This window comes from Primulina huaijiensis, chromosome 12 (assembly GCF_012295235.1).
Source record: "Primulina huaijiensis isolate GDHJ02 chromosome 12, ASM1229523v2, whole genome shotgun sequence".
Classification (NCBI taxonomy): domain Eukaryota; kingdom Viridiplantae; phylum Streptophyta; class Magnoliopsida; order Lamiales; family Gesneriaceae; genus Primulina; species Primulina huaijiensis.
In genome coordinates this window covers 16,818,393-16,824,366 of record NC_133317.1, presented here as the reverse complement: position 1 = coordinate 16,824,366, position 5,974 = coordinate 16,818,393, and positions in this window count along the sequence as shown.

The window sequence follows — 5,974 nt, the reverse complement described above, 5'->3', positions numbered from 1 at the left end:
ATATGCTTTTGATAAAATCATTCGACATTTGACATCAGCTCCTATCATGCAACCTCCTGATTGGTCTTTACCATTTGAAATCATGTGCGATGCGAGTGATTATGCAGTCGGTGCAGTATTGGGTCAAAGAAGAAACGGTAAGCCTTATGTGATATATTATGCAAGTAAAACTTTAAACAATGCTCAAATAAATTATTCCAAAACTGAAAAAGAACTACTTGCTGTAATATTTGCATTAGATAAATTTCGTTCTTATTTGATTGGATCAACAACTATCGTGTTTACTGATCATTCTGCTATTAGATATTTGTTGACCAAACAGGATGCAAAGCCACGACTGATACGATGGATTTTGTTGCTCCAAGAATTTGACATTGTGATCAAAGATAAAAAAGGAACCGAGAATGTCGTAGCCGATCATTTATCGAGACTAGTAACAGGATCATCTTGTGAAATGACACCAATTAACGATAATTTTCCTGATGAACATCTATTTTCAGTTACTACTACACCTTGGTTTGCTAACATAGTAAATTTTCTTGTGACAGGAAAAATGCCACCGCAATGGAGTTCTCAAGATAAAAGAAAATTTTTGAATGAGGTAAAAAACTTTTATTGGGATGATCCGTATCTGTTCAAGTATTGTCCGGATCAAATTTTTCGACGTTGCATACCCGACAATGAGGTAAGTAGTGTCATTAAATTTTGTCATTCAGAAGCATGCGGAGGACATTTTTCTTCAAAGAAAACAGCTGCAAAAATCTTGCAGTGTGGATTTTATTGGCCCACTTTGTTTAAAGACACCCACGAAATCTGCAAGATCTGTGAAAATTGTCAAAAATTGGGTGCGATTTCAAAAAGAAACATGATGCCTTTGAATCCTATTATTGAAATTGAAATCTTTGATTGTTGGGGAATAGATTTTATGGGACCTTTTCCACCGTCGTTTGGATACTTGTATATTTTAGTTACAGTTGATTATGTTTCCAAATGGATAGAGGCAATTCCATGTCGAACAAATGATCATAAAATCGTCATCAAATTTTTAAAAGAAAATATTTTTAGTAGATTTGGAATTCCTCGAGCCATGATAAGTGATGGGGGAACTCACTTTGTTAATAAACCATTTGCTTCATTAATGAAAAAATATGGTATTACTCACAAAGTAACTACTCCTTATCATCCTCAAACAAATGGACAAGTTGAATTAGCTAATAGGGAGATAAAGCAAATTTTGGAAAAAACTGTTAACTCAAATAGAAAAGATTGGTCTCTGCGACTTAATGATGCACTTTGGGCATATCGAACAGCTTTTAAAACATCATTGAATATGTCTCCCTATAGGTTGGTTTATGGAAAACATTGTCATTTGCCTGTGGAATTGGAACATAAAGCTTATTGGGCGATCAAAACTTTAAATTCAAGCATGGATGATGCCAACAAATTGCGTAAATTGCAACTTAATGAACTTGATGAACTCAGAAATGACGCGTATGAGAATTCAAGGATTTATAAAGCAAAAATCAAATCATTTCATGATAAAACAATTCTTAGAAAATCTTTTGAGATTGGTAAAAAAGTTTTGCTTTATAATTCTCGACTTCACATATTCCCAGGAAAATTACGATCAAGATGGACAGGCCCATATGTTGTAAAGCATGTGTATACTTATGGAGCTGTGGATATTGAAAATCCTAAAAATGGTGATGTTTTTAAAGTAAATGGACAAAGGCTTAAACCATTTTTAGAAAATGAAATTTTTCAAGAAGAGTTTATTTCCCTTTCCGATCCTTGATTTTTTTTGTGTTGCATTTAATTTTGTTTGTTTTTATTTCAGGTTTCTTTAATCTTTTTATTTTCCCGGTTAAATGGCGGATAACGGTACTCCGTGACTCTCATAGTCGGTTTAATCAGTTTCCCATAATTGCTGATACAAAAATAAAAAAAATCATTTCTTTTCTTTTCAAAATGGATGAAATTCTCTCAAAAATTTGTAAATATTTTCCCTCTGTTTCTGAAAATGTTCTAAGAAAAATTTATGCAGAAAGGTGTGAAAGATTGAGATTGCTAATGCAAAAAGGAATTCCAGAAGATATTCGTCTTGTAATAGAAGCTAAGGTCCGATTAGGAGGAGAAGTTCCACAATCATTGCTCATTCGGTATTTGCCTGGATTAGGAACAAGCACTTATGCGAAAAACGATGGGCCAAAAGTTTAGGGGTTTGTCATAAGTGTGGAAGATGGACTTGTGACAAACGATGCAGATCTTTGGGATGTGTTTCCAATAACAGAGAAGATAAAATTGGTTTCATTAAGAATGGGCTGAGTAAGGAGTCTTTAGATAACATCTTATTGACTCTTGAGACGCATTCTAGTGGACATGTGCATATTGAACTTCTCCGTTTATGGAAACAATTCCAAGATGAGCGTCATAGTCTTGGGAATCCGACTAAAAAAGACCCTGTTTGCCAATTTATAAGAAAATTGGATGGGAAGCATATCCTCGACTCATAGAAGGCGTTGAAGCCGTTTCTGGACGTAAAACCAGAGGAAAATTGTGAGCCACAATCACACTACTGTTTACATGCATGTGTGTCATTATTGTTTTTACTGTTTATTCTGTTTACAACTGTGACCCATAGTTTTGTCCTGATAACATATTACCCCTATAAAATCTCTCATCTTTCTCTCTATTTTCGCAAAAAAAAAAAGAAGAAAGTAAAAAAACATGGCTGGAACCTCTGCACAATCATTGAAAAATATTTGTGTATTTTGTGGGTCGAGTCCTGGAAAAAATGAAGTGTTTGTAGAAGCAGCGAATAATCTTGGAAAGATATTGGCTGAGAGAAAAATTCACTTGGTATATGGGGGAGGTAATATTGGGTTAATGGGATCTGTTTCAACATCTGCTCATCTTGGAGGTAGTCAGGTTTTGGGTATTATTCCTACAGCTTTAGCTGAAGGAAATATTACAGGTGTTACGATTGGTGAGGAATTAAAAGTTTCTTCTATGTATGAAAGAATCACAAAAATGATTGAAAATTCTGATGCTTTTATCGCATTACCAGGTGGTTTTGGTACATTAGAAGAAATTTTTCACACTGTTTCTTGGGCACAACTTAATATCCATAATAAACCTGTGGGCTTGTTGAATATCAATAATTATTATGACAGTTTGTTGACATTTCTTGATAAAGCTGTGGAACAGAATTTCATTTCAGAAAATTCACGAAGGATGCTCATCTCTGCTTCGACTGCCGACCAATTAATTGATGATTTGGAAGCTTTTGTTCATAAACCTGATCCGATGATAGCAAAGATCAATTGGTCGCAATCAAGCAGTAAGAAAAGAAAGTTGGATCATTGATTCAAAAGTCGTGGATTGGTTTGCGTTTGTTTCAGTTTGTTATCTTCAATAAAATTCAAGGTGATATCTCTTTCATTATGTACTCTTTATTAATAGTTATTTTGACATTAGGGACAATGTCATATTCTGTTTGGGAGGAGAACAAACTTATAAAAAAAATATATAAAAAAATAAAAAATATATATATTTAAAAAAATATATTATTTTAAAATAAAACCATGTTTATTGTTTGTATCTTAGTAATTTTTGCAAAAATATCATACATTACATGTTTGAAAGGTTTAAATTAGAACATGTATTAATCTATTTAAGGATGTTTAAATTTTTATTTGAAAAAATGTCAATTTTAATATTCTGATCAATATAAAAATATGATTTATGAAATTTTTTTTTTAGTGATTAACCATTGTGATAAAATCAGGTATTAAAGTATATGGCCCAAGATATACCTTATAAAAGTGCCTAAAATTTTAAACTCACACATATTTTGTGAGTGAGTGGAGAAGACTGAGAAAACAGCTTTCGAGCCTTTATTGATCATTAGAGAGGCTACCTATTGTTTAGATCTTGAGTTCTTATTTTGAAAAAAAAAATGATATTTCCTGAAGAAAAAAAAAAGAGAAAAAAAAACAAAAAGAAAGATGTTGAAGATCTATGTAATTTTTAAGTTATATGCTACGACCCATTTATCTCTCATAAAAGAAAAAAAAAAAAGAAAGAGAGAAATTTATTGTACAAATTAAATAAATATGTGGTCAAGAAGCATAAACTTAGTCTGATTCCATGATGTAATGAAAAAAAAAGATCAGGAAAAAATATATAATAAGAACAACTAGATTTTGAATCAATGGATTTTCTATCTTTTGATTAGTTTGGCTCGTTTGTCTGTCTGCATTCTGCAAACCATTTTTTTGAGCATTTATCTGTATTTCAACTCCTTGAGAGAAATCGTTGGCATAAATTGAAATATTTATTAACCTGTGAGGATATGGAGTTGAGACTCTTAGTAGAAATTTCTGAAGGCGGTGTACATTTAACTACCTGAAATAAGCTTTGAATTGATCATCTCAAATTATTTCATAAATTATAATTATAATGATCTTGATATAACTTTGACAGTTTTCAAATTTAATTTAAACACTTAGATAGTTTTGATTACATTTCTATTTAAATTAATCAATATGTTTTGTATTGCTATTAACGCTTAAATTGCTAGGGACTAGCAATAAGCTGGTTGGGAGGTGTGATAAACATAAAAATTGTACATTAATTAAATGCTTTATAATATAAATATATAGTTTTTGTTTTATTAAATGTTTAAATATTATATGTTTTATAATAAATTGTATAAAATATAAGTTGTTGTGTAATTACAAGTTTTTACAGGTTCGATAAAACAAGAATAAACTTGGCGTTGCAAATGGGATTAAGATGATTCTTAGACCTGTAAAAAGTTGATTATAATATCTACAATATTGTTGACAAGCATGAGATAAAAATCTTCTCACAATTGGGTTCAACAGCGTGCATTAAATGCACGCTGCGAATATTACTTTTAACGGCGTGCATCCATATGTGCGCTGTTAATATTATTGCACATGACAGTATTAACAGCGTGCATTAAAAGCACGCTGCGGATAGTAATATCCGCAGCGTGCAGTTATATGTGAGCTGTTAATAACTTATGCAATTTTCGCAGCGCACAATAAAAGCACGCTGTTAATAATATTATTAACGGCGTGCATGTTTATGTGCGCTGTTAATAGTAAATCATTTTTTTTAAAAAAAATAAATTTTTTTTAACAGCGTGCATATATAAGCACGCCGTGGAAAATAGGTGCGCCATCATTTAGCGACGGTTTATTTAACCGTCGCCGATTTAAATTTAGCGACGGTTGTTTTTAAACCGTCGCTATTGGCGACAGTTTTAAATACACCGTCGCCGATTTAAAACTAGCAACGGTTTAAAATAACGGTCGCGAAATTTAGCGACAATTAAACATTAATCGTCGCTATATTTAGCGACGGTTTTCTTATACCCGTCGCAAGGTTTTACATCGGCGACGGTTTATTATAAAACCGTCGCTAGTAGCGACGGTTTAAATACAAACGTCGCTAATAGTCTATAAATATCCGCATTTCCTTCCCATTTCTTCACAACACTCAGAATTTTTCTCACGATTTTAAGATTTTAGTTTCGATTTATTGTACTTTTTTGTTTCGATTTTTACTTACTTTGTAAATATTATTAAAAATCACGAGTATTGTTATTAGATTGTAAGTTTTTTTAAAAATTTTATTAAATTATAAAAGTAAATTTTTTTTTATTTTAACGAAAAGATTAGCGACGGATTATGAAATTCCGTCGCTAAATGTATCGACAGTTTTAAAACCGTCGCTAAACTTAGCGACCGTTTAAAAACTGTCGCCTATAAATTTAGCGACGGTTATAAACCGTCGCTAGTAGCGACGGAAATTTTAAAACCGTCGCTAAAATTAGATTTTGCAATAATTATTAACGGCGTACATTGCACGCTGCGGATAATAGTATTAACGGCGTGCATGTGCACGCCGCGGATAATAAGATTAACAGCGCGCACATGTACGC